General features: G+C 36.9%; 1 pseudogene; it reads left to right on the forward strand.

The window, feature by feature from the left end:
• The first annotated feature begins 5,343 nt into the window (after window positions 1-5,343).
• LOC123811919 lies at window positions 5,344-7,500 on the forward strand (annotated as a pseudogene).
• Window positions 7,501-7,832: the final 332 nt, after the last annotated feature.

The following is a 7,832-nucleotide window of genomic DNA, read 5'->3' on the forward strand; positions in this document are numbered from 1 at the left end:
TATACATCCTTGCCTCCTTTTTTATAGATTAATTGACTGTATAAGTAAGGATTTATTTCTGTCTCTCTATTATATCCTATTGTTCTATGCATCAGTTTTTATATATCTATTTTTATGCCAGTACCATCCTACTTTGATTATTGTAGATTTATAGTTTAGTTTGATATCTGGGAGCATGAAACCTTCTACTATGTTCTTTCTCAAAATTGCTTTGGTTATTGGGATTCTTTTGTTGTTCTCTATAACTGTAGGATTAGTTGCTTTAAATATGAGAATTCCATCTGTATTTTGATAGGAATTTCATTGAATCTCAAAGTTGCTTTTGATAATAAAGACATTTTAACAATATTAATCCTTCTAAGCCATGGGCAAGGTATAGACTTTTATTTATTTGTATCTTATTCAATTTCTTCAATGTCCTATAATTTTCAGAGTACAAGTCCTTTATCTCTCTGGTTAAAATTATTCCTAGATATTTTGATACAATCATAAATGAGATTGTTTTCTTAATTTCTTTTTATTATTTGTTATTGGTATATAGAAATGCAATAGATATCTATATATTCTGTATTTTGAAATTTTACTGAATTTATTAGTTCTAATAGTTTTTTGGTGGAGTCTTTAAGGTTTTCTATATATAGTATTATGTCATCTGCAAATAATGAGAATTTTACTCCTTCCTTTCTTATTTAAATGGCTTTTGTTTCTCTTATTGTCTAACTGCTCTGGCTAGGACTTCCAACATTATGTTAAATAAAAGTGGTGATAGTAAGCCTCCTTGGCATGTTCCTGATTTTAGAGGAAAAGCTTTTAGCTTTTAATCATTGAATATGATATTAGCTGTGGGCTTGTTACATATAGCCTTTATTATGTTGAGATATGTTCTTTCTATATCTATTTTGTTGAGCATTTTTACCATTAAAGGATATTGAATTTTGTCAAATGTTTTTTTCTGCATCTATTGAAATGATCACATGGTTTCTATTCTTTATTTTGTTAATGTGATGTATATCATGTTGATTGATTTATGGATGTTGAACCACCCTTGCATCTCTGTGATGAATCTCACTTGGTCACAGTATAAAATGCTTTTAGTGTATTGTTGAATCCAGTTTACTAATATTCTGTTAATAATTTTTGTGTCTGTGTTCACCAAAGATATTGACCTGTAATTATTTTTTGTAATTATGTCTTTATCTGGTTTTGGTACCAGGATAATGCTGGCTTCGTAGAATGAGTTGGAAGCACTTCTTCCTGTTCAATTTTTTGAAATAGTTTAAGAAGTACAGGTATTACTTCTTCTTTGAATGTTTGGTAAAACTGAGCCGTGAATCTGTCTGGTCCTAGACTTGCATTTTTGGATAGTTTTTTAAAAAATTATTACTGCTGTTTCAATTTATTGCTAGTAATTGATCTGTTCAGACTTTGTATTTCTCCATAGTCTATTCTTGGAAGGTTATATACTTCCAGAAATGTATCCATTTCTTCTAGGTTGTCAAATTTGTCGGCATATAATTGTTTGTAGTATTTGTTAATAATTCCTTGTATTTCTGTAGTGCTGGTTATGGCCTCTCTTTTACTTACGATTGTACTTATTTGAGCTCTCTTTTTTTATTGATGAGTTTGGCTAAAGTTTTGTCAATTTTGTTTATCTTTCCAAAGAATCAGCTGTTGGTTTATTGATCTTTTTTTATTGTTTTCTTAAATTTCTGTTCTGTTTATTTCCACTCTGATCTTAATTAATTGCTTCCTTATATGTTTGCTTCCTCCTTACTTTGGAGGTCATTTTTCTTTCTTTTTTTCTTTCTTTTTTTTTGAGAGAGACCACATCACATATATTTTATTACTGTATATTATTATAATTGTTGTATTCTATTGTTAGTTATTGTTTTTAATAGTTATTGTTCCTAATTTATACATGAAATGTTAGCATAGGTATGCACATATAGGAAAAAACATAGTATATATAAGGCTTGGTATAATCTGCAGTTTCAGTCACCCACTGCGGGTCTTGGAACATATTCCCTCATAGATAAGGGGCAGCTACTGTATAGGTTGCTTTCAGCTCACTGCTACCAGGGTTTTCCTTGTTCTCAGCCCACTCTTTTTTTTTTTATTTAAATTGTTGTTGCAGTACAATTTTCTATCTTTTCTATCTTTTACTCCCATCCCAACCCACCCACCCATCCCTCCCCTCCTCCCTCCCATTTCCACCCACCCCTAGTTTTTATCCATGTGTACTTATACTCATTTCTGTAAACCCTTCCCCTTTTCCCCTGAAATTCCCCTGAAATTCCCTCTCCTCTCCCCTCTGACTGTCAGTCTATTCTTTATTTCAGTGTCTTTGGTTATATTTTGCTTGTTTCTTTGTTTTGTTGTTTAGGTTCCTGTCAAAGGTGAGATCATATGGTATTTGTCTTTCACTGCCTGGCTTATTTCGCTTAGCATAATACTTCCCAGTTGCATCCATGCTGTTGCAAAGGGTAGGAGCTCCTTCTTTCTTTCTGCTGCATAGAATTCCATTGTGTAAATGTACCATAGTTTTTTGATCCATTCATTTACTGATGGGCATCTAGGTTGCTTACAACACTTGGCTATTGTAAATTGTGCCGCTGTGAACATTGGGGTGCATAGGCTCTTTTAGATTGGTGTTTTAGGGTTCTTAGGATATAATCCTAACAGTGGAATTGCTGGGTCAAAAGGCAGATCCATTTTTAGTTTTCTGAGAAAATTCCCTACTGTTTTCCATCTTTCTTTTTTTCTAATTCCAATGGCATACAGTTAGATTGTTTGGGATTTTTCCTGTTTCTTGAGGTAGGCGTGTATAACTATGAACTTCCTTTTTAGAATTGCTTTTGCTACATCACAAATTTTGAAAAGTTGTGTTTTTATTTTCATTTGTTTCAAGATAGTTTTCAATTTCCTATTTAATGTCTTCTTTGATCCATTGGTTATTTAGTAGTTTGGTCTACGTGTATTTTTGTTTTCCCCAGTTTTCTTCCTGTAACTGATTTCTGACCATAATGGCTAAACAAGCATCTTTTCAGCCATTGTGGTCAGAAAAGATGCACGATATGGTCCCAGTTTTCTTCATTGAAATTGAATTTATTGAGGCTTCTTTTGTGTCTTAATGTGTGATCTATCCTGAAGAATGTTCCATGTGCACTAAACAAAAATGTGTATTCTGTAGTTTTTAAGATGACATGTGCTATTAAGGCCTACTAAGTTGATCTGATCTAATGTAACATTTTTAGTAATTATTTCCTTAGTAATTTTCTGTCTGAATAATCTATCCATTGATGTAAGTAGGGTTTTAAAATCCCCTACTATTATTGTGTTACTGTAGATTTCTTCTTTTATGCCTATTAATAATGACTTTATGTATTTAGGTGCTTCTGTGTTGGGTGTATAGATATTTATGATTGTTATATCCTCCTGAATTCTTTTTTTTTTTTAAGATTTTTTATTTATTTATTTTTTTTAGAGAGGGGAGAGAGGAAGATAGAGAGAGAGAAACATCAATGTGCGGTTGCTGGGGGTTATGGCCTGCAACCCAGGCATGTACCCTGGCTGGGAATCGAACCTGGGACACTTTGGTTCCCAGCCCGCGCTCAATCCACTGAGCTACACCAGCCAGGGCTATCCTCCTGAATTCTAAGAATTCGCCCTTTATAATTATATAATGTCCTTCTTTGTCTTTTTTACTTTTTTTGTTCTAAAGTCTATTTTGTCTGATATGAATATTGCTACCCTCGGTTTTCTTTTCATTTCTGTCTGCACAGAATATCTTTTATCATTCCTTCACTTCATCTCTATGTGTCTTTTGATTTAAAGTGAGTCTTGTAAGCAGCATATAAATGGTTCGTTTTTAATGCATTCGGCCACCCTATTTAGAACATTTCACCCTCTCACACTTAAACCAGTTATTGATAAATATGTACTTTTTGCTATTTTGTTAATTTTTTATGTTGTTTTTATAGTCCCCTCTTTCTTTCTTCTTCTCCTTATATCTTCCCTTGGGGTTTTCTGGTTTTCTTTGGTGCTTAGTTTCATTTCTCTTTATTCTTTGTGTCATTTTGTAGGTTTTTGGTGTGAGGGTACCATGAGGTTTATGTATATAATTCTCTATTTTATGGTGTTAGGTATTTAAGTGTGAATAGATCCCATACAAACTACATTTTTAGCCCCTCCATGCTTTATGTTATTGACGTCATGTTTTAGATCTTTTTCTATTGTATATCTCCTACTTGTTTTAGAGTTTAGTTTGATACATTTTTATTTTGACCTTCAAAATAGCTTTTTAAATGTGTGATTTTCTATGTTTATTAAATAAAGGGCTTTACCTGTGAGATTATTTTTCTTTTCTCATATTTTCTTATTTATGGTTGTGGCCAAGAATGTTATGTGATTTTCTGTAGGGTCTATAATTACCTCTCTTTTACAGATGAGGAATTTGAGGTACAAAGAAGTAAAATAATTTGCCCAGTTTATATATCTACTAAGAAGCAAAGCTAAGACTAAATCCAAGCAGTTTCTCTCTTCCCTTATTTCTCATGCTTCTACCACCCTCCTTGCAGAGAAACCACCTACACCCCAAAGCATGGACTGTCCATAGTACAGGTAGATCTGATGAAGAGCAGGGAGTTTTGTTTCAGAGCATCTCCAAAATTGATGTCAGGACAAGCATGGTAGATGTAAATTTTCCTTCCCTGGTTTTCAGGGAATCCCAGGACAGAACAGAATCTCTTGAAACTGTCATATTCTAGAAGTAAGCAAACACATCACTGACATACTTGCTGCTTCCTAATAAAGTTAGCTCCAGCCTTGCCAGCCACTGATGGACCTACTATCCTTCCTGGACAACTGAATCAAGAAATCTTGATTTTTAACAAAAGGAGATACTACAGGGACCATACATTCTGTCTTAAAACTATGAAATAAATTAAAAACAGGTTGAGAGATGTGAGCAGAAATATATGTTTGCTGATGGGGATAAACCTCAAGAAAGGTCTTCTTGATATAATGAGCCCTGACACAGGTGGACAAGGAATGGCATTCCAAAGAGAAAATAAACAAGTGAAGGCCTAGAAGGAAACTGCACAGCATGTTTCTGGGATCCAGAAATGGTGCATTTTAGCTGCAGCATCAGATTGTATGTTAAAATGAATGAAGATAAGGGTGCCAATGGGTAATTGAGCTTATAATACTGATGGCTGTGACCCCAAACTAAAGAATTTAAGTTTACCAGTGTTCCCAGAAGCCTAGACCACCTCTGACCTGCCTGCATTCTCCTCTCCTCCAGACCATCACTTTTGAGTTCTGAATTCACTTTGTGGTTCTCCGATGTCTAAGAAGGCCAGGAGTCCTTCAGGGAAGATGAGAGGTGAGGAGAAGCCAGTAGGTGCCAGTGAAGAGAAGTGAAAGGAAGAAGGCAAGAAGAAGATCAAGGAAGGGTCTGGAGATGGCGTTCAAGCCGAGTTGAATCCTTGGCCTGAATATATTAACACACATCTTGAGATGTATAATAAACTGAAAGCAGAACATGATACCATTCTGGCAGAAAAAGCAGAGAAAGACAGCGAGCTGATTACAGTCACTCTGCCCAACGGCAAGCAAGCCCGTCGCCATGGAATCCTGGAAGACAATGCCATATATAATTGCTTGTGGGATTAGTCAAGGCCTGGCTGACAACACCATTGTTCCTAAAGTGAACAAGGTTGTCTGGGACCTCGACCAACCTCTGGAGGAAGACTGTACTTTGGAGCTTCTCAAGTTTGACGATGAGGAAGCTCAGGCGATATATTGGCACTTGAGTGCTCACATAATGGGTGAAGCCATGGAAAGAGTCTATAGCAGGTGTTTATGTTATGGTCCACCAATAGAAAGTGGATTCTATTATGACATATACCTTGGAGAAGGGGGTGTGCCCAGTAATGATTTCTCTTCTTTAGAGACTTTATGTAAGAAAATCATTAAAGAAAAACAAGCTTTTGAAAGACTGGAAGTTAAGAAGGAAACTGTTGGAAATGCTTAAGTACAACAAGTTCAAAGGCCGGATATTGAATGAAAGAGTGAACATTCCAACCACCACAGTCTACAAGTGTGGCCCCCTGATTGACCTCTGCTGGGGTCCTCACATCAGACACACCAGCACAATTAAGGCCTTGAAAATACACAAAAATTCCTTCACCTACTGGGAAGGAGAAGCAGATATGGAGATGCTCCAGAGAATTTATGGCATTTTATTCCTATATCCTAAAATGTTGAAAGAGTGGGAGAAGTTCAAAGAGGAAGCTAAAAACTGAGATCATAGGAAAATTGAGAGGGACCAAGAACTGAGGTCTTCCATGAACTCAGCCCCAGAAGTTGCTTTTTCCTGAGGAAGGGAGCATACATTTATAACACACTTATGGAATTCATCAAGAGTGAATATAGGAAACAAGGATTCCAGGAGGTATTCACCCCAAACATCTACAACAGCCAATTGTGGGTGACCTCAGGCCACTGGCAGCACTACAGCGAGAACATGTCCTCCTTCGAGGTGGAGAAGGAGCAGTTTGCTCTGAAGCCCATGAACTGCCCAGGACACTGCCTTATGTTTGATCATCGCCCAAGATCCTGGCGAGAGCTCCCTCTGCGGTTAGCCGAATTGGGAGTGCTCCACAGGAATGAGCTGTCATGTGGACACTCATGGGACTCGTGGATGCAGAGGTTCCAGCATGATGATGCCCACATATTCTGTACCATGGAGCAGATTGAGGATGAAATAAAAGGTTGTTTGGATTTTCTGCATACAGTATATAGCATATTTGGATTTCCTTTCAAATTGAACCTGTCTACTCACCCAGAAAAATTCCTTGGAGATATTGAAGTCTGTAATCAAGCTGGGAAACAACTGGAAAACAGTCTGAATGAATTTGGTGAAAAGTAGGAGTTAAACCCTGGAGATGGAGCTTTCTATGGTCCAAAGATTGACATTCAGATTAAAGATGCCTGATCCAGCGACAATCCAGCTGGACTTCCAGTTGCCCATCAGATTTAATCTTACCTTTGTGAGCCATGATGGTGACAACAAAAAAAAGGCCATTGATTGTCCATCGAACCATCCTGGGATCAGTGGAAAGAATGATTGCTATCCTCACTGAAAACTACAGGGGCAAATGGTCCTTCTGGCTGTCTCCTCACCAGGTGATTGTGGTCCCCGTAGGACCAATGTATGATGAATATGCTCAAAAGGTGCAGCAGCAGTTCCACGATGCTAAACTCATGGTGGACATCGACCTGGACCCAGGCTGCACATTGAATAAGAAGATCAGAAATGCACAGTTAGTGCAGTATAACTTCATCCTAGTTGTCAGTGAGAAGGAGAAGACCAGCAGCACCATTAACATCTGCATGAGAGATAATAAGGTACACAGGGAGCACACTGTTTCCGAAACCATCGCATGGCTGCAGCAGTTCCAGCAGTCCAGCAGCAAACAGGCAAAAGAAGAATTTTAATGAAGGACTGGGCCGTGACTGGCTCAGTGGAAAAGAATAAGCAGTTTTTCCATGACATCCACTTTGTACCCTGGAAAGCGTTGTGTACTGAACTTGGACTAATCTGGCAGAGTCTGCATAGGTGACTGCAGGGGTGTATGTTTTTTGGCCTGGACAGGTTTCAGATGATATATATCTATCTGAAGGAGATAATTAAAAGAGACACATTAAAATGATTTTATTCCTTAATTATCTGAGCACTGGAAATAAACCATGAGGAATGCTTCACTGTGATAGGGGATAATATTTTTGTGAATTTCATGCAGTTGAAAAATAAAATTTTTCAAATTTGA

The sequence above is a fragment of the Phyllostomus hastatus genome, unplaced genomic scaffold (genome assembly GCF_019186645.2).
Source record: "Phyllostomus hastatus isolate PE091 unplaced genomic scaffold, TTU_PhHast_1.1 phas_scaffold_78, whole genome shotgun sequence".
NCBI lineage: Eukaryota > Metazoa > Chordata > Mammalia > Chiroptera > Phyllostomidae > Phyllostomus > Phyllostomus hastatus.